General features: G+C 40.1%; 1 protein-coding gene and 1 pseudogene across 5 annotated transcripts in view; both read right to left on the bottom strand.

Moving 5' to 3' along the window:
- The window catches only part of ATXN7 (ataxin 7), a 142,755-nt gene that overhangs the window by 103,656 nt on the left and 17,184 nt on the right, over positions 1–21,915 (bottom strand). For 3 of the 5 annotated variants that reach the window (XM_047850272.1, XM_047850275.1, XM_047850276.1), the window contains exon 2: positions 3,124–3,222. The gene's annotated coding sequence lies outside the window, so the exon portion shown is untranslated. Of the gene's footprint in view, positions 1–3,123; positions 3,223–9,959; positions 9,982–12,611; positions 12,637–21,915 lie in introns of those variants that run through there. The other 2 variants (XM_047850273.1, XM_047850274.1) reach the window with 2 other exon arrangements.
- Positions 6,812–7,365, bottom strand: LOC125160853 (transmembrane protein 14C-like; annotated as a pseudogene).

Raw genomic sequence — 21,915 nt, 5'->3', positions numbered from 1 at the left:
TACAAGGTTGTTACCAGGAGTCAATTATGTAATATGTTCAGAACAGCACTTGTCACATAGTCAGTACTCATTAAGTGTTAGCTATTCTTATATTTTATGATACCTCATCCTCTTTGTAATAGAGGTCTTTGCTTTTCTTCTTTTTTAAAATAAGTTTACTTATTTATTTTGAAAAAGAGTGATAGAGAGTGCATCCACATGAGCAAGCAGGGGAAGGGCAGAGAAAGAGGGAGAGAAAGAATCCCAAATAGGCTCTATGCTGTCAGCACAGAGCCTAACACGGGGGCTCGATCTCACAAACCCGTAAGATCACGACCTGAGCCAAAATCAGGATGCTTAAGTGACTGAGCCACCCAGGTGCCCCACTTTTGCTTCTCACATTTTTTTTCTTTTTTACAAATGAAAGTACAGCATATAATGTAGCAGCCCAAAAGAAACAAGTGGAAAGACAGCCAAAGTATAAATTTTTTAAAAGCAACATGCAAAATACTACAGACTATGTGCCTATTTTTGTGAAACCGTAATAATCATAATGACAAATCTATGCATAGAAAACAGTTGAGGTAGCTCTGGACTTAGGGAGAACAGGAAGTGAAAGAATGTAATTAAAGGGACTTCTTATTAACATACAATTTGTATAATGTTTCCATTTTTCCAGCTTTATTGGAATATAATTGACATTTAACATTATGTAAGTTTAAGATATGCAAGTATTTTGGGGCATCTGGGTGAGTCCGTTAAGTGTCTGACTTTGGCTCAGGTCATGATCTCTCAGCTATGGGCTCGATATCCTCATCAGGCTCTGTGCTGACAGCTCAGAGCCTGGAGCCTGCTTCAGATTCTATGTCTCCCTCTCTCTCTGCTCCTCCCCTGCTCACACTCTGTCCCTCTGTCAAAAATAAACAAACATCAAAAAAAAAAAAAGTCTACCCTGATCACCTTTATTTAACACTGCAGCTCCAGCCCTCATCAGCACACCTGATTCTCATTATCCTAAGCTGCTTTTCCCAACCATCACCATCTAGTACAATATATTTACTTACTATATTGTATCTATTATCTATTTATTTCCATTAAAAAAGAAGTGCTACAGTGGCAGAGATTTTTGTCCCTCTGATCCCCAATGCCCAGAGAGTACAGCATGACACAAGAGGGTACTCAAGAAACATTTGTTGAATAGGTATTGGGCCTATAATCAGCTGACACTAAAAAGGGGCTGCCCTTTTACACTGGCCATGAATTTGACAGTTTCTCACAGCTCTCCCGGTGCATTTCATGCTTCTACCTGTCTGGACGTGACTTTGTCACACTTCTTCCGGCAGACTTGAGTTTGTTATACTTCTTCCTTCCCTGCCCTTTGTCACTGACTTCCTGGTATCATATTAGTCTTTTCATCTGAACGCTATTCAAAAAAGAGGAAGTCATACTTGTGGTCTGTGAAAACCACCTCCTATTCTCTTTTCCTCCTCAAGAACAATCCCTCTGCTCAGAGTGGACGCTCAATGAAAATCACAGGCTAAACAGCTCCTTTGGCATTTTGGTCAAATGTGTTTTCTCTCTACCTCCCCCTGAACCCCCACATCCCACCACTGCCAGGTGCTCACTACCATCTAGGAAAACCCTGCTCCTCTCTTCTCTGGCACTTTTCAGACATTCCTCAATGAACACCATCCTTTGTGAGGAGTCTGCCTTTTCAGCTTCAGGTCAGAAAATTTTAAAGGCCCATTTTGAAGGCAGAGACTTCAGAAAAGCCCAGTCACTTATTCTAAACACACAGCTACATCCTAGGGCGCCTGCGTGGCTCAGATGGCTAAGCATCCGACTCTTGACTTTGGCTTGGGCCATGATCTCACAGTTCCTGGGATCGAGTCCCGCATCAGGCTCTGCACCTAATGTGAGGCCTGCTTGGGATTGTTCCTTCCCTCTCTGTCTCTCTCAAAAGAAACATTAAAAAAAAAAAAAAAAAAAAAAGCTACATCCTTCCTGAAGTTCCTGTTTCTGTTTGTTTTGTTCAAAATGTTATCTTTGAAGGTGAATGTTCGTGTTGTTTACAGTGTTTCCTTCCATCTTCGCTATAGTTGCCTAAACTTCACTGAAGCATTGCATTTGTCTGTTGCCTAAATATACAAGCTGATCAATTTCAGAAGTTGAAACTCTGGTCTTCCCTGTTGGGACTGTGTTCAATTTTATCCCTAAATGACTCATCTTAAACTGCATCTTAAACCCCTTCAGTCCTTTCAGGAGTAGATAGGAAGATGGATTTTCTTGTTTTGTTTTAATGAAAATTCCTCCCTAGGATGCCTGGGTGGCTTAGTGAGTTAAATGTTTGACTCTACTTTGGCCCAGCTCATGATCTGTGGGTTTGTGAGTTCAAGCCCCATGTCAGGCTCTGTGCTGACCACGTGGATCCTGCCTGGGATTCTCTCTCCCTCTCTCTCTGCCTCTCCCTCACTCAGGCATGTGCTGTCTCTCTCTCTAGCTCTCTCTCTCAAAATAAACAAATAAACTTAAAAAAACATTTCCTCCAGGAACTTTTCTTCTTTTTCACATTATGTGAAACTTACCACCTTCTTCCCCAAATAGTAAATGCACAATGGCAAATATGTAGTGAGAAACTCAATTAATAGTGGCTGCTATTTTTGTACTGACCTGGGCAAAGGCACTGGGCCCAGAAAGTGTGCCTGAAGAACTCCTGCCTATCTTACACTTTGCTTAGGATCTTCCCTGCTCTGAGCAGCTGGCTCTATATTGCTTGTGGAGAAAAGAAAAGAGAAGCTAGGTAAAGTGGAACTGGACAGAAACATAAGAGCATGTCTTTGGACAAATTCCTAGCAAAAAGTAGACATGTATGGGGGACAGGGAATGCTCCTATCTCCAAAGTTCTCCTATAAGTTGCGGATGGTTATTTAGCACTTTTTCTTTTGACAAACACATACCTAATAATATTGTACTCTTAAATTCACAGTCATGTCATATTAGTAAGATCATATTCAAGGTTATACTGGAGATCTTACACAGGTACCCTGAACTTTAAAAACCATCATTCTTTGGTAAAATTCAAACTCTATTATAATCAGAAGCACTGCATTCATTCAGCTGAGCTATGTTGAGACAGCTAATTACCTTTTCCTTGGCGGGCAGGCCAAAATTTCTGATTGATTTACCAGTGGATCTTCATCTGCTATGATTGTGGAAGTTCTTTCTTCTTAATTCTGTTCAGATCTACAAAAAGAGAAAGGGGGAAAAGGATGAAACAAAGAATAAAACTAATCAGAAATCTACAATCTCATTAGTTGCCAGATGTTCCAAAATTATTATATGTGCTTTGAAATGTCAAAGTGTTAAAATTCGAGCACTTTACCAATTTTACAACAAATGCAATTCAGGTTGTTGTTTTGCTTTTGTTTTTGTTTCTGTTTTTGTTTTGTTTTTTGGTTTTTTTTACAGTGAATTTAATTGGCTGTATTTACAACAAACTAAGAATAAATGACTATTCAATGTGTACACAGAGTTAGTCTCCTGAGGCTTAAAATCATTGTGTGTAATTTGCCACTAATGACTTTTCACTTAATTTTTGAAATGGTTATTCAGAAAGCCTACCCTTATGAAACCTGTCAGTATCAGAAATTTAAAACACACACACACACACACACACACACACACACACACACACACCGAATGAGATTATTATTTAGAGAGCTCACTCCATCCTTTATCACTCAGCAATTTATATAAACAATTCATAATAGTACAAACAGAAAACAAAAACTCAATTAAGCCATCTTTCTAAAAAGCACAAAGGAATTATGTACTCCATCAATATGTGTATATATAAATTTCAAGTAGAATGTGGCTACTATTAAAATTAATTTGTAGAGTAGCACTGAGTTAAGGAGTCAAGGGATTGAAGGTTAATAATCTAGAATTAGAAATTAAGCTGGTTTTCAAGTTTGACATGCAGCAGAAGAGAAACAGCAGCAAATACAGGTAATGACACAGCTTTGGAACAGATGCTGTCAAGGTATAAAGCACAAGGCAGGCTACTTTCATATGAAAAATTCACTATTAACACACATCTCTTCCTATAATTCTCACAAGCTACATACCAAAGTTGGGTGGCAAGAAGGTTGCTTTGCTTAATTTTTATTTATTTTCATATAATCTAGGAGAGTAAGCTAAAAATTTCTATGGTCTGAGACACTAATAAAGCATCTTTGAAAAGTCAGCGGCTGAAATTCTATGCCATGTTTTGAACATTTATTCATAATTATCTTTATTGGCTTTTAAGTTATTCCTGGATCATATCCTTTCCCTCTTCCTTTTAAAAACAGTTTGTTTCATTCACCCACAAAATGTTACCCAGTAATGTAATCATTCAGTAACCATTCCTACAATCTTTATAAGCCAGATGTTCCCTTCCCTGGATTCCTAATTCCTTCCTAGTCTCCTATCTTTTAAATTTTTTCTCTGATTTCCATTTTAGTGTTCTTTTTCTGCCTTATTTCCAATAAAAGCCAACATTCATTTCTTTGCATCCTAAACACTTTACAGCTATGCAAAATCACTCAAAGGAAGCTACAAATTACCAGGATAGAGACAGCCAATAAAGATGTTTTGTTAGAAGTAACCACTCAGCCTGGTGACTGATTGCTTCAGAGCTGACCAGGTGGAGGTTGAACAGCACTGGCCTCAGGTTAAACTCTGTGCTTGACAGGATGTTGTTAGGTCAACTATTTTCCCATTTTCCCTCAGGAAATCTAGCCAGATCGCCAAAGTACCCAAGCAAGTCACCAGATTTGGGGTACTCTACGAAATCGCCCCCAAGATAGTTTCTACCTTTAAAAGAATTCACCACTTATTGGCCTGCATACCTTAAAAATGCTTTACGGGAGACTCTAAGAGATAAAAAGGTAGTGGCAGCTACTAAAAATAAGCATTTAAAAATAGTAACTTCTCTCGGGATAGGGGGAAGAAAACTACCCTTTGTTTGTATATGTCCTCCTTTTTTATCTTCACGAGACCACTGTGCTCAAAAGAGCTGTTGTTATGATCTCCATTTTACTAGTAAGGAAACAGACGGAGAGAGGTCATAATTTGCTCAAGATTACCCAGCAAATAAACGGTTTGGACTTGGAACTAGAATGGAGGCCTTTGGTATTCTTTTAGTTCCCTTGCCAGTACACCAATCTGCCTAAACAGCAAGTTAATTTTGTTTTGCAAAGACAAAGAGAAATTGTTTAAAAGGTAGACTGGAAAGCATTTGCTAAGAATAGAAACATAGAACTTGACAGCTTTCATTCATTCACCACCTGCTACGTAACATTCAATGAATAGAATTTTTAACAAGACTTTTTCTTTTTATTTTTTTAAAGTTTATTTATTCTGAGGGGGGGAGGGGCAGAGAGAGAAGGAGAGAGAGAATCCCAAGCAGACTCTGCACTGTCAGTGCAAAGCTTGATGTGGGGCTCAGACACATGAACCATTAGATCATGACCCGAGCCGAAGTCGGGCGCTTAACAGACAGAGCTACCCAGGTGCTCCAGATGTTTCTTTTAAATGACAGCCAATTAAAGATGGGAGAAAAGGAAATAAAAAAGACATAACTTGAATTCCTCTAAACTTCTGAGAAGCATAAATTTATTTACTCTTTTTTGGGGGAGGGGGAGGGCAGGTACAAGACTATAGCAGATGCCTTTCTTCTAGAGGAGCTGCCTAGCCTATGGTGACCCTTTTTTCTAAGTACTTCTCAAGCCCATGACAGTCATATTTGTATTATGCTACTCCAAACTCCTCTGTTTTGGCCAAAGTTGGACACAAGACCCAAACTAAGGCCTTCTATTTGTCCTCCTTGGAACTAGAGTTTAGAATGAGGAGGGTCTACTCGGGTCTAGGCTGCAAGCCACTCCCATGTACTCTCAGTCTATAGGAAAAAGCCTGTCAGCAAAGAGAAGAATGGAAGTGCTGCTCAGAGCAAATCTGACCCAGGAGCCCACGAAGTTCCAGAGCAAAGAAAGGGAAAAAGCTGGTCTGCGGGGAGGTGGGTGGAAGGGGTTCTAGGCCTTTCCTGTCCCAGGTATGGTCCACCAGAGGCCCAAAGCATTTCCTTCCCTAAGTGTTTTTAAGAATCCCCTGGACCTACAGAGTAAATGGCTCCCCTGGTCTGAGCCTGAAAGTTCAAGTGATTCTTGATTAAGTGCAACAAAAATAATCTTGTTCAAGACAGTAGAAAGTTTTGGTGTTGTTTTTTTTGTTTTTTTTTTAATTTTTTTATTATTGGGGCCCTGGGTGGCTCAGACGTTTAAGCGTCCGACTTTGGCTCATGTCATGATCTCGCAGTTCGTGAGTTCAAGCCCCACGTCGGGCTCTATGCTGACAGCTCAGAGCCTGGAGCCTGCTTCAGATTCTGTGTCTCCTTCTCCTTCTCTGCCCCTCCCTCCCTCTCTCAAAAATAAAGATCAAAATTTTTTTTTTTCTTATTTACGATAAATTTTCTTTTCATTGATATTCCATTTGACATAATTTCAAATTAGGTCTGTGTTCTAAGATGAGCCAAAGAACAGAAACTCTAAAGCTCAGAAGAGATTTTTTTTCACACTGTTCTGATTGGGCATGGGGTTTTGGGGTCCCCAAAGTTGATACCTAACATTTTACCCCTTGAGGCTTTACCTACAGTCACAGAGAGAAGAGAGAACATCAACACACAAGAATCAAACTGTAATAAGGAGCTCTTGGGTTACAAACCACTGTCTCTTTAAGGCTATAATGATAGTGAATGATTTCTTCTTCTGGAAAGTTCAATGTCATTTTTTTTTTTTAAGTAAAATGTCAGAATATGTGAAAATGCTGCATTTGTTTCTCTTAATACATTAAAAAATAATGGAAGTTTTTAAAATCTTCATGAGTCCATGCTCGGACATGACCACTACTGATGGGGTCTATTCAACACACAAGTTTGGCGACCATCAGGAAACTGGCACCCTCGATTAGGCCCGCAGGCAGAAATTTCCCAGGGTGGTAGAATCTCATCCATCCCCATAATGCCAGCTAAGGTTCCAGATGTAGCTAGGAAAACCCAATGTTCCTCGGATCCTGAGACAGCTGATAAGCACCCAGGCCTATTACACTTCCAAAAACAAGCCCAGCAGCCCGTGACTGGACGTTACCTGCTTTTTGCAAAGCCAATGATCCCACCAGAAGCAACCAGTGCAGCATAGCCAAAGCCAATCCAGTGTAAAGGCACTAGTGGGCCAGAGTCCTTCTGCATTGTTCTCTTTCCCTCCGACCAGATAGAAGAGTACACCAGGCCTGCACTTCCTTCCCCTAAGACTGCACCCATGGCGCACAAGCCGTGAGGTATGGAGTCCAGGCCCGCCGGAAACCAAAAGTTTTGTTTTTTAAAGGGCAGATACCACCAGCATTTGTTGTACAAGAAGATTCTGCGGAATGTCCAAGGGTTTAGAAAAATCCTCTCATTACCTTTATTTTTTTTAAGTTTATTTAGAGAGAGAGAGAGAGAGAGAGAGAGAGCACACATGCACATGAACAGGGGAGGGGCAGAGAAAGTGGGGGAGAGAGAGTATCCCAAGCAGGCACCATGCTGTCAGTGCAGAGCCTGATACGGGGCTTGGAACTCCTGAACCACGAGATTATGGCCTGAGCCAAAACCAAGAGTGGGACACTTAACTCACTGAGCCACCCAAGTGCCCCTCATTACCTTTAAACAGAGACCAGCCCACACTGTTACATGAACAATATCAACCTTTACAGGGAAAATGACTTATTTTCCAGAACATTTTTATGTACTTTTAAAACTCTGAGAGCCTCACTGTAATTTAAGGCATAATCTAGATCACTTATTATACCGCCAAGTCTGTCAAAATTAAACAAAAATGCACTAACCATGATAGAGGAAAGAAAAACACGCTAAACTCAGTTGGCCCCGTACTGAAGCAGAACAGCATAAACTTCTTTTTATGTCTTAAACCTTCTTAAATGTAGGAGCTTGAATAGCTACTCACCCTAGGTGCCCTCTTCAAGGGCATGAAAGGGAAGTGAAGAGGGTAGATAGAGAGGGCCCTACAAGGGCGGCAATGCAAGTTCTGACTCGATTCTCTAAGTTAGAGCTAAGGGGAGGCCAGCTCCGGTCTCTCCATTCTGCCCACAGAAAGACTGACAACGAACAGAGGTTTGCTCCATTTATTTACTCAATAAAAACGTACTGAGCATGTGCTCCACGCCAGGTACCATGCCTGGCACTGGAGTTGACCATGTGTTCAGCTGAAAGGCCTAACCCCTGGGCTACATATTTTTCTTTCCGCTCTTTGACCCTCGCTACAGAGTCCACAGGCCTAAAACAGTTCACCTTATTGTCTGTTTCTTTGGCGATCTTAGGGGGAAAGAGGAATTTGCTGCTAATACTTAAAAGGTGGGAAGGTTTACATAAAATTCCGTATTCCCTTTTGCTTTTGGAAAGTTAATAAATGTGGCCCCTGGGGCCAGCTCTCCTGCGTGGGTATAACTGGCTGATGCTGTCACAGGCTGCCCCTTGTCACTGGGCACGTTCTTTTCAAAGTTCCCTCCTAGCTGTATCACTTGTTTCCCTTACACACCTGTCTCTTGCGTGTGACCCTGAGCTCATGCTGTTATCCTAAGGCTCTTCTAAGATCTCCCATATGAAACACCACAGACTAAACATTTTAAAAACAGATGACATGTCACCTGTAATTCTCCAGAAATATGGATTAATGTGGTTTACTCATTCTCTTCCTTGCTTTCAACCTGACAGGCTTTCACCCTGGCAAAACAAATTTAAGAATGAAACTCTATACTCCCCACAGCCTGACTTTCAGTGGTGCTACTGGGTATCCACCCCTTCAAAGGTCAGCTGGAGTTTTCCACCTACTGAGCTTCAGGGTCTGCCCCAGGTCACTCCATTCAACACCAAATGAGAATAGGAAAACATAACTGCTAAAAAGGGAGCTGAGAGAGCGCCTGAGTGGCTCAGTCAATTGAGTGTCCGACTTCGTCTCCGGTCATGATCTCATGATTTGTGAGTTCGAGCCCCGCACTGGGCTCGCAGGCTGTCAGCCTGTCAGCACAGAGCTTGTTTCAGGTCCTCTGTCCCCCTCTCTCTGTCCCTGCCCTACTTTCACTCTCCAAAAAATAAATATTAAAAAATAAAAAGGAAGCTGAAATCACTTACTAGTAAGGACTCCCAACACCTCTGGCATCGGTTTCATGCGTACATTTTAGTCTCTGCAGTCAGTCACTAGGGCTTTCTCGATTCTCTGTGAATCTGCACATGGTATCTCAGCACTTCTTTTTTTTTTTTAATTTTTTTTTTCAACGTTTATTTATTTTTGGGACAGAGAGAGACAGAGCACGAACGGGGGAGGGCCAGAGAGAGAGGGAGACACAGAATCGGAAACAGGCTCCAGGCTCTGAGCCATCAGCCCAGAGCCCGACGCGGGGCTCGAACTCACAGACCGCGAGATCGTGACCTGGCTGAAGTCAGACGCTTAACTGACTGCGCCACCCAGGCGCCCCATGGAATCTCAGCACTTCTAAAACAGCCTCCATTTTCTGACAGTGCCTGGCACTAGAAGGTTTCCATCCACATTCAGCCCCTCCCTTCTCATGAAAGGTTTCCATATAACTATCCCTCACTTCCCTTGCCATTTCAGGTCGCGTGGCTCTCCTATCTCAAGCCCCAACTTCCCCAGGCTTCGCTGAGGTTAACTGGGCTTACTCTCTTTTTAGCTGAGGGGTAAGCCATTTTCCATCAATTGGAACTATGGTACACTATTTCACCATGAGCCTAAAGGAGAAACAAAAATATAATACAGTTGTCAATAATTCTCCACTTTGCGCAAAATACTTGCTCAAGTCAGTAGATCTGTACGTCAATTACAAAAGCACATGACAATAACAGTTGTAGCTGACAATTGCTAAACACTTACTATGTGCCCATTTTCAACACACAGTAAATCCTTTACATGCATTCTCTCACGTAATCCTCCCCGTTCTATGATGTAGGAACTTTCACTGCACTCCTTTAGCAGAGAAAAAATGGAGACTTGTGAGATGAGGCCCTAAAGGGGTAACAGTGAGGCAGCTGCATACCAAAGCGGAGCTTAAAACCATTCCTTCTCCTGCCACCCAGCACAGCAATCCCTACCTCTGTTCCTGCCACCGGAAACTTCTCCTTCCTAGCTTCCAAGCAACTCATATCCAGCCTTCAAAACAAACCCCGATAAACCTCTTCAGGTCATCACACCTAAGTCCCTCAATGGGCGTCTTAGAGGCAGGGTCTGCAACATTTCACCCTTGTATCCCCAGGGCCTGATATTTTAAGTGTTAATAAATGCCTGCTGAATAGAATTGAATTCAGTGGAACCACAGGCTCTGACAGCTACCCAACCACTCAAGATAATGTGGGCCTGGGGTGGGATGCTCCTGCCTTGCTAAGAACTTGCAATTATGCCTGAGCAATATGTAGCTGTTCTGGCATCCACCCTCACTCTTCCAGGCCAAATCCACCTATAGAGGAAAAAAGGGAAGGACGGATGAGAAGTCAAGGCCACGACTCCTACTGTCCTCTTGATAGAGGAATAAAAATTCTGTGGTGTTGACAGGGAGGAGGGGAGCCTCAGAGGGACAGAAAGGGTTTCTCCCCCAATATTCTGCCAGGGGGACATTAACCTCCTATCACTGGAGTAGGGTTATCAAATTCTAAAATCCACATAAATATACTTAGTCAAATCATTCTTTGCTACTCTAGCACTGTCCTTTAGGAAAGATGTCAAATAAATGAACAGCTAGCCAGTATTTAACACTGGAGGCATACTTATTAACACTACCAATAATAGTAACAACTTTTACTGAGTGTTTATTCTGGGCCGGCCCCTGTGCTAAATACTTTACATGTACTACCCTTTGTAATCTTCACCACAGCACTATGAAGAACATTTATAAATGAGGAAATGAAGGTCTAAAATAGTTAAATGGCTTGCCTGAGGTTACTACCAACTGGCTCACAGTCAAAGCAGTGGCTAGTGTGATAAATATGTAATTTTTATTAATAATGCTTGCGGGGTTTTTTAATTCCCCTACCCTTCCTCTTTATTTTTTTTTTAAGTTTATTTATTTATTTTGAGAGGGAGAGAGTACATGTGTGTGCACATGAGCAGAGTAGGGGCAGAGAGAGAGAGAGGGAAAAGGAGGAGAGAGAGAGAGAGAGAGAGAGAGAGAGAAAATCCCAAGCAGGTTCCTTGCTATCAGAGCAGAGCCCAACTCAGGGGCTTGACCTCACGATCCATGAAATCATGACCTGAGCCAAAATCAAGGGTTCATGCTTGACCCAGTTAACTGACTGAGCCACCCAGGCGCCCTCTACCCTTCCTTTTTAAATTTGTTTTTTTTTTAATGTTTATTTATTTTTGAGACAGAGAGAGACACAGCATGAGCAGGGAAGGGGCAGAGAGAGAGGGAGACACAGAATGTGAAGCAGGCTCCAGGCTCTGAGCTGTCAGCACAGAGCCCGACACAGGGCTTGAACTCACGAACTGCGAGATCATGACCTGAGCCGAAGTCGGACGCTTAACTGACTGAGCCACCCAGGCGTCCCATACCCTTCCTTTTTAAATACCACCTCAAATAAAGGCCGGCTGGGCAATCTACTACAACTTTTACTTTCTTCTTTCTACCTACTTTAAGTCTCTCCTCTTCTATTAAGCCCTTCTAAGTATTATTTGTGATAAGGATGGCCAATGCTAATCTATATCCACATTCTCATCTTCCTGAACACACAATTAGGCTAAATTTCCCAATATTCATTGCAGTAAGGTGTAGCTATGTGAGTCCTAAAACATGAAGACAAACATTGGGTTCCACTTCTAGAATTGACCCACATAAACTTTGTTTTGGGGCACCTGGGTGGCAAGGTCGATTAACTGTCCAACTTTGGCTCAGGCCATGATCTCATAGTTTGGGAGTTTGATCCCCGCATCAGACTCTGTGCTGACAGTTCAGAGCCTAGAGCCTGGAGCCTGCTTCGGATGCTGTATCTCCCTCTCTCTCTGACCCTCCCCTGCTCTTGCTCTGTCTCATCCTCTCTCTCAAAAAATAAATGAACATTAAAAAAAATTTTAAATATGTAAACAAATAAACAAACCGCTGTTTTGATGCTATCTCTTATACCCTCCACTGCTGGTACAATGGAGAGAGCTCCCAGCACCTAGAGGTGGGCAGAACCACAAAACTTAACCCCTTAGTGACTGGATAAATCAAGAGCCTCCTTGCCAAACCCACACTGAGCGGTGACTTGAATGAGAAATAAACATGTATTTTATTAACCTACTGAGGCATTGGGTAGCAAAATATTTTTTTTAATTTTTGTTATTAACAGTTCAGCTATAATTTATTGAAGGTGTACTAACAGGCAATATAGATACTAAGTCTTCTACGTACATATTCATTTCTCACTATGAGGTAAGTATCAACTGCATTTTACAGGGGACACAACCAAGGGTCAGAGATCAATAATCTTTTCCTTCTCTAAACTACAGCATTTATAATCTGAAGGATCTATTTGGTAATTAATTATGGATTACCTTATTATATATGTTGCATTGATAGGTTAAGCAGTTTTCACTCCTGGAGTTTAACTGGTTTTCCTCATCTGGATAGAGAGCTCCTAATAGGAAATGTAGGTCTTACATCTGTATATTTCATACATTGCTTCATCAATATAAAAATCAACAGATATATATTCTTTAGGTTACCAACTTATACATATAAATTATATAAAATATATCAAATTACATATATAATATATATGACATAAATGACATATATGTGACATATTATATATACATATATATGTTTGTTTATTTATTTATTTATGACATACACATTCTGTTTGGGCAGCAGGCCTCTTAACTAAATCTGACCAAGAAAATTCGCTCATTTGCAATGAAGAGTTACTTAATACATTTTGTACAGTGCCTGGTATACATTTGATGATCGATAAATGATTGCTTCCCCTCTCCTCTATCCCAACAGCTACTTCAAGTACAATCCTATGTTGCGAGAAGAAAACAAAGATGATCAGAAGAAAATGTTAAAATGGTAAGTAGAGGTTGACCTTAATTACAAAGAGTATTTTCCTATCAGGGAGGAAGACTGCCTAAAATGTTAGGAGCTAGAGCCAAATGAAGATCAATTGCCAGTTACAAGAGTATCTCATTTATGAAAATCTGTTCTAGGTGCCTGGGTGGCTCAATCAGTTAAGCATCAGACTCTTGATTTCGGCTCAGGTCATGATCTCACAGTTTGGCAGTTCGAGCCTGCATCGGGCTCCATTATGACAGTACACAGCCTGCTTGAGATTCTCTCTCCCTCTCTGTCTGCCCTGCCCCGGTGCACACGAGTTCATTCTATCAAAATAAATTTAAAAAAAAAATCTGCTCGGCACAACCTTCAGAAACACAAATTCTGGGCAAGCCAAGGAGCAGTGCTCACAACCCCATTTCATTGCTTAGTGAGCTGCAGAATGGTGCCTGGGGACTCACCTTCTATTTGCTCAGTTACACAGGTCTGGCCACATGGGATTCCCTAGAGCCATGATATCATTATTTGCAGCAAAACACTAATGTGCCCTCCTACAGCTCCTACCGAATTTTTCATATTTTGTTAGAAAACAATATACAGTCATCTGAGTAAGATTTGTTCCTTCTGAAGCTGTTTGTTCCCATCCCTCATCTACCCACAGGACTCCATTTCCTACATAAGATATTATTAACATGATGCAGACACTAGCCTTCATATGGTGACATTGCACACTAACCACATATAGAACGTCCCTGACTTAACAATGTTTTGATTTAACGATTTTTCAACTTTACCGTGGTGCAAAAGTAATACAAATTCAGTAAAAAGCATACTTAGAATTTTGGAGTTGGATCTCTTCCCAGGCTGGCTATCTGTAGTGTGGCACTCTCTTGTGATGTCAGGCAGCAGCGGGGCCACAGCTCCTAGTCAGCCACTCGACCATGAGGGTCAACCACCTGCCCACCCATACACTTACAACCATCGCATACCCATAGAGTCATTCTGGTTTTCACTATCAGCACAGTAATCAATGAATTACATGAGATATTCAACATATTCTTATAAAACAGGCTTCGTGTTAGAGGACTTTGTGCAACTGTAGGCTCTCATAAGCACATTTAAGGTAGGCCAGGCTAAGCTATGATGTTAGGGAGGTTAGGTAGGTTTTTAAGTAATCTCTACGCCCAACTTGGGGCTCAAACTTACAACCTGGAGATCAAGAATCACACGCTCTACCGAATGAGACAGCCAGGTATCCCCAGGTTAGGTGTTTTAAATGTATTTTTGACTTACAATATTGTCAACTCATGATGGGTTTATTGGGATATAATTCCGTTAATTAGTTGAGGAAGATCTGTATAGCAATTCTCTGATCTTTACATTCGCTAATTAATGTAAATATTTAAACTTTTCACTTAAATATCATGTTCCAAAACATCTCTCTTTGAAAAGTTCTTTTGAGAAGAAATGAACACAAATGTGGGTCAGTTACTTCATTTGGTATAACTAAAGTATACATTTGGTTTCCTTACTCCTGCTTGGTAAATAATTGTAGTATTCAATTTTTGATGGGATGGACTTTTCCCTGGGTAGTTTTCCCTTTAACTTTGTAGTATCATCTTTAACAGTACGCAATAAGGTTAATGCTATAATCAGCTATTACGTCGGCACATACGACTTTAGCTGTTGTTCAAATATAGCAACAGAGTATAGAACACCCAAGCTAGAAAAGTACAGGTCTGAAAATTAAACTCTGGGCAACAACTTCTTTTGAAAATAAATATGTTTTTTAAAAGTTTATCATTAATGCTGTTTTTAAAATAAAATTCTTTTTTTAAATGCTGAATGAAAAAAGCCAATCTCAAAAAATCACATTTATGTAACATTCCCAAAATGACAAAATTATAGAGTTGGAGAACAGATTAGTGGTTGCCAGGAGTTAGGCATTGGGAGGCTAACGGAAATGACTATAACCATAAAAGGGTAGCATGACAGGGGTTTCTGTGGTGATGGAATAGTTCTGTATCTTGATTACTGTAATGGTCATACAAATCTACACATGATATAAAATGACACTGAACTACACACATACTTTATACCAACAACATTTTTCTGGTTTTGATATTGTTAGGTAACATGTAATTGATGGGAAAAACTGGGTGAAGAGTAACCAGGACCTCTCTGAACTCTTTTCCCAACCTGTGAATCTTCAATTATTTCAAAATCAAAAAATAAAAAAAATAAAAAAAATTAAAAAAAACAACACCAAAACTAAACTAAGTATGTTAGATTAAAAACACATTTCACAGAATCATTTACGAAACCTGTAAGATTAAATAAAACTCAAGCCTATGCAATTATTTTTTTTATCATCTGATTTTCCATTTTGTATACAAACTACCCATGATCTTGATAAAAGCAAGGAAAGAGTAGAAATGGAATAGGTTTTATGATTGGTCTTGCTGTCAGGATGCTTGCTGTTCATGAGAACATGAGTAACATAGACCACTTAAGCAGCAACTATCTGCATGTCTTACAAAGGGCAGGTAATATATGATGTGCAAAAAACAAAAACATGCACTTAAAGGCTTATCTTAAAATCCATAAGACTTTGCCACTAAAAACAAAACAGAAAGCCAAAAGAAAAAGAAAGAAAAGAAAAAGGTAGAAAGCCATGGAACAGCATACCTGAAGCCTTAAAAATAAAAAACAAATGTTATGATTTCTGTATGCTAATGAAGATCCCACTGTGCATATGATTATGTGTAATTTGCAAAATACATTATTAGACTTATATGATTACCAAACAAGAGATTTTTTTTTTTTAGGTACACGTGGCAATAGTTTCTACAATTCAAACATCTCTCTGGCTAAATTAATATAAATTGCTGCCACATACCAGTAATAAATAAGAGACAAAAAGAATTCCAGAAGGTGGGATGCAAATTAAACACAGCCAGTATAAGTTCTTCTCACTTGAGCTTTAGACAGAAATCTTTTTATCACTGATTAAATGTAACATTCTGGGACAACATCAAAAACATGACTCCCCGATTCCATGTATCTCACACCTAAGCTGGCTCAACACTGGCTCATCATAACTCGGAATCTAAAGAGAGGTTGGCAGCACTTCATAAATACCTTCCTGTTCGCTCCTTTCTAGTGATGCAATCTGACCTACATTTCCAGTGCCCATTGAAACTTCATAGGAGGGGGAAGAGGAGAGTTTTTCATTTCTCCTACCCTCTGATTAACTAGGACAGCAAATGCCACTCAAGGGACTGCTACTGGGCAGAAGCAAAGGGGGGAAAAAGTCATGCCAGTAGGAAATTCCACAAGAGAACATTTAAAAATCCTGCATTCTCTGATTCTGCAAACAAACTGTCATGGCTTTACAAGACGACAGCAAAGAAGAGTTGCCCCACTTTACACCATAATCAGCCTAGAACACCAAGGGCTTTTATTTACTTCAGGCTCCCAGTGTGATGAAAATTAAACTTGAACTACAGACTCTCGTCCGTGCAACTGTCTTTTTGTAAAAATAAGCTTTTAATTTTACAATGATGTTAAGTTTACAAATAGGGTATAAAGACCATACAGAGTTCCTATATGCCCCACATCCTGTTTCCCCTATTGTTAACCTCTCCCATTAGTATGCTACATTTGCCACAACTAATGAACCAATACTGACATATCATTCTTAGCGGAGGTCCACATTTTATTCCAATTCCCTTAGTTTTTGCCTAATATCCATTTTCTGCTCCAGAATCCCATCCAGAATATCACATTACATTTAGTTGTCATATCTCTTTACTCCTCTTTGAAACCGGCAGTTTCTCAGACTCCTTTTCTGATTATCTTGACAGCACTTTTGAGGAGTACTAGTTAGAAATTTTATAGAAAGTCTCGACTGTCCGATGGCTTTCTCATGGATTATAGGATTATCAAATTTGGGGAGGAAGACCACAGTAAAGTGCCATTTTAATTGCATCATATCAAGTGTACGTTTATCATTGTTCATGTTACCTTGATCATCTGGCTGAGGTAGCGTTTGTCACGTTTCTCCACTGTAAAGGTTTATTTCCTCCCTTTCCCTACTATACGCTTCAGAAGGATGTCACTAAGTACAGCCCACATTTAGGGGATGGACAGTTATATTTTACCTCCTTTTGGGAGATTATTGCTAGAAATCACTGGAAATTCTTCTACATGGAAGATTATCTATTCTTTCCTATTTGCATACTTGGCCAATCATTTATTTACATCAGTATGGACACACAGATATTCCTTTTATATTAATATTTTATTTTTACTTGTTTATATACTTATTAGCACCATTACATTAGGTATGTATATTGCATATTTCATTTGTATTTATTTTACATCTTGGGTTATAATTTAAAGTTATATTATTTAGTTGTTTAAATTGTCCTAGCTTTGACCCACTGGGAGCTCTTCTAGGCTCCTGTGTCCCTTTGACACACCCCATCAGGTACGTTGTGTGGTGTTTTTGTTTTTAATTGGTGTGTTTTGTTTTAGCACTTTCTTGCTTTCTGGCATCAGAAGATGCTCCAGGCTCATCTTGTTTATTCCCTGCCCCAGCCGTGGAATTAAGTCATGTCTGGTTCCTTTTATTGCTGAATGGATTTAGAAACCAAGGTCTGGGCAACTGGGTCTTATCATATAGTCTTTTAATGTTTGACACTTTAAAATTTCTACGTAAACTACTTCTATAGTAAATCAACAATTATCTTTTAAGTATCTTCCTTTTGTGGTATAATATGATAAATCATGACAATGCTCAGTAATCAAACTACCATCTGACTGGCCACCTTTCAGGTTTGATATGGACAACAAATGCCTTATGATAATCAAATTCCTCCAAAAAAATTTTTTTTTCTGTTGTTAAGGGGGAAGAGAGAGGAAATCTAGATTTAAATGCAGCATGCTTGCTGTTCTAATCAAGAAGGTCTCCTCCTTTCTCCCCTCATTAACATTAAACAGTATGTCAACTCTTAATTACCTGAGCTAAAGGAAAATACAAATATCAGTTGGGTCTGGCTTTGAAATATATTAGTGAGGAGTTACGGCAGCAGCTACACCTTCCTATTTATGGTTTGTTTATTTTAATGTCACACAGTTTTTCTTCTTTGAAACTAAACTGATCAGCCCAACACAAGGACAGAACCAGGAGCTTCTGCAGCAGTGGGGGCACCTAGTGGGAAGCAAACAGATTTCTGTAGATAACTGTAGATAACTCTACAGACTGGAGTTAATCCCCTGCAACACACACAGGAAAATTCGACCTCAGACTCCAACCGTTTGTCTGTGTAAACAGGCAATGCTAATAAAATCTTTGGTGACCTCGGATTTGTTTTTTGTTTTTTTAGAAGAAAATAGGCTGGAGCCAGCCCCTAATACTGCTTTTCTCTGTCATCTTTTTCTCACTCATCTGACATTTATACTCAATCAACATTTCTTGAGCCTCTACTATGTACTAGGCAGCACATTATGCCTGGTGCTTCCAATTAATCCAATAGATTAGACAAACAATCAAGAGCCCTGTTCCCATTTTTACCTCCCAGCAGAGCTGCTGAAATTGTTGGGAGATAAGTCAGGACTTTACAACGCTAAAGGTACAAAATGGTTTGAAGAAGCACATGGTTTAATGTCTACTTATAATGTTGATATCAACACCTTAGAAAGATCATAACTTCCTTATCTGTAAAACAGATCTAAGCAAACCTACTTCACAGGGATATTGAATGGAAAGCACAGGCCTGGCATACACAATGGGTTCTGTAAGTATTAGTTCATGTTCACATTTTGCATTTCATCATAAACATACCCAGGAAACACTAGGACTGCACCAGTAAGGTGACTGGTTCACTGTCTTTTTTTTTTTTTTTTTTTTTGGCAATTTTATTATCTTTGTAAACACTAAAATCACGATCTTTTAAAAATAAAAAATGTCTGTTCCTATGTCCAAGTCAACCTGTGTTTGATAAACAATGCACATTCATCGAGGAGGCATGGGCCAGAACGTACAGGAAACATGTATTAACAACAGCAGCTAACATTGTCTGAAAGCTTATTTTTGTGCCTGGCACTGTGTGGATGTTACACCAAAAGCCCATGAAGCAGACATTTTAATAAGCCCTAATTTCCAAATGAGAAACTGAGGCTATAGAGGTAAAGTAACCTGCGTGAGGTTGCCAGGCAATCTACCCTCACAGAAAAACAGCACCAAACAACAGAATTCTACCAAACAACTGAACATAAACATCCATTCCTTACCTCACGCTGCTAATTCCTTTTCAAACACTAGTGCTGGGTGCTACAGTGGAATGAAACCATCAGCTAAAATGCTTCCTTTGCTACAGAGATGCAAACTGGGAGAAGGGCTATAGACACTTTGGCCCCCAAAGGGGACTGCAAAGTGGGACTTCCCACTTCCAAAAGATTTTCAATACATAAAACTCATCAAGGTCTCCCTACAGCGTTTTACAGAAAGCAGCAACTCCCCGGCCTAGCCTGCAAGACTCTTCCCCCTGTGACCCCAGTTCTTGCCTTGGGACATTTGTACTACATTCTACTTCTGGATGGAGCTAACTTTTTTTTTTTTTTTTAATGTTTATTTTTTTTTTTGAGAGAGAGAGAGAGAGAGAGAGAGAGAGCACTCCAGAGTGAGTGAAAGAATCCCAAGCAGGCTCCACCATGTTAGCACAGAGCCAGATAGGGGGTTTCATTCCACAAACCCTGAGATCATGACCTGAGCCAAAATCAACAGTCAGATGCTCAACTGGTGAGCTACCCAGGTGCCCCTGGACCCAGCTAACTTCTTCAGGACTCAGTTTAGAAGTCATGTACCCCTTCATATAAATGGGAGTAATCCCATACTCTGATTCCGTAAAACTGGTTTCAGTCCACTTCTTCATGAATGTCAATATCCTAAGAATGAGCATCCATACTACCCTGTATCAAAGACCTCCCTACAGGTTTTACCCCTAGGACAATCACATAGAGGTGTGGAGAAGAGCAATCAGTTTTTGTAATTAAACAGATCAGGATTTAAATCCTGTTTTCTATTTACAGTGACCTTAAGCAAGTCATTTCACCTCTATGATAAAGTTTAATTGAGGAGATAACACAAGCACAGTGCATAGCACATACTAAGTGCCATACTACAGATAAGAAATTGAAGTCTCAATTAGCAAGATACCACAAGTCACAGAGCTGATGAGCGGTAGCGGGTCAAGGCTCAACGACAGTTCTTTTTCCTTCTTTCTACAATTCTTTATTGAGCACCATTATTAAACACCATGCTTGGACTGAAGCCATTGCTGTGAAAGAGACATGTAACCTGCTCTCAACGTACTTACATTCTGGTAATGAAGACACCCATCATTTACACTGATAAATGTGAAAGTGCTTGAGGAAGAAGAGCAAAGTGCCTGATTATATATGGGTTTTAGAACAAGTAATAAGATCCCTGAATTTTGTCTGGAAGGTCAGGTAAGACTTTGGTAAAGAGGCAGCATTTCAACTAGGACCAGGAGGCAGAAGAGACGTTCTTAGATGAGGGTGGAGCAGGCAACCTTGAAGCCAAGGGAATCTCAAGAGAAAAGACTGTCATAGTATGGTGTGTCTGAAGAACTAAAAGGCCAGAGCACCTGAGGCTAGAGATACAGGAGGAGCCAGATCAGAGGACCACAGAGGGACATGGTAAGGGTTTTCAACACCATCCGTCCTTGAAGCAATGGGAAACCACCAAAAGATTGGCTGCCTGTGATGAAACAGTATTAAAAGACTCACTCTGATCCCAGCTCCTTGAGCTCAGGGCCTTTTGGTATCTTTTTGTCATCTCTATTTCTAAAACATAGGAAGGTGTAAACTTTTGGTAAGTTATTGTGAGCCATAGGAAAGATTCTCTGGTAAAGACCAGACTAAACCACCTCTCCCTCATTAATCCCACAGCTGATGCTTCTATTAAAGGACCTATCACTGATTACTACAGTTGGGTGTGGACCTCTTTTCACTGGTCTTAAATTCTGGAAAGCAAAGTAGGTATCTTATTTATCTTTTCATCTCTCAAAGCCACGTGCTCAATAAAGTCAAGGATCGAAACAGACCCTCTTTTAATAGCTTAAAATCCTTCTTATATTTCTAAATCAGCTGAGTGAGAATTTTGTTGCCAATTCATCTATGGTAAATAGATCTGAAGGGATAAAATGCAAGGATAAAAAAAAGTTCCACTTTTACAGCTTAACTTGTTTTTATAAAGATTTTATTTTTAAGGTCGCCTAGGTGGCTCAATCATTTAAGCAACCCACTCTTGGTTTCAACTCAGGTCATGATCTCTTGGACTGAGTCCCACTCAGACTGTGCGGGTAGCACAGGGCCTGCTTGAGATTTTCTCTCTCTCCCTCCCTCTCTCTCTGCCCCTCCCCTGCTCGTGCATGTACTCTCCTTCTCTCTCAAAATAAACTCAAAAAAGAATTATTTAAAGAAATATTTTATTTTTAAGTAAACTCTACACCCATGGGGTCTTGACCCACAACCCCAAGATCAAGAGTTGCGTGCTCTGAGTGAGCCAGCTAGGCACCCCCGCAGCTTAACTTTAACAATAAAAACCCATTTCACCAATGTGTGACCAAAAGTATACTTTTTATATTTTAGGATAAATCACTTGTACAGTTCACATGCATTATTTTTTTTTTAATCTTAGTTTAATTTTAACCAAAACCAATATGCCCCAGGAGAAGGTCTTTCAGTGATTTTTCCAATTCTTCCGAGAATTGTTCA

Source organism: Prionailurus viverrinus, chromosome A2 (assembly GCF_022837055.1).
Source record: "Prionailurus viverrinus isolate Anna chromosome A2, UM_Priviv_1.0, whole genome shotgun sequence".
In the NCBI taxonomy this organism is placed as follows: domain Eukaryota; kingdom Metazoa; phylum Chordata; class Mammalia; order Carnivora; family Felidae; genus Prionailurus; species Prionailurus viverrinus.
The sequence above is the reverse complement of the archived record's forward strand: the minus strand, read 5'-3'. Positions and strand labels throughout refer to the sequence as shown.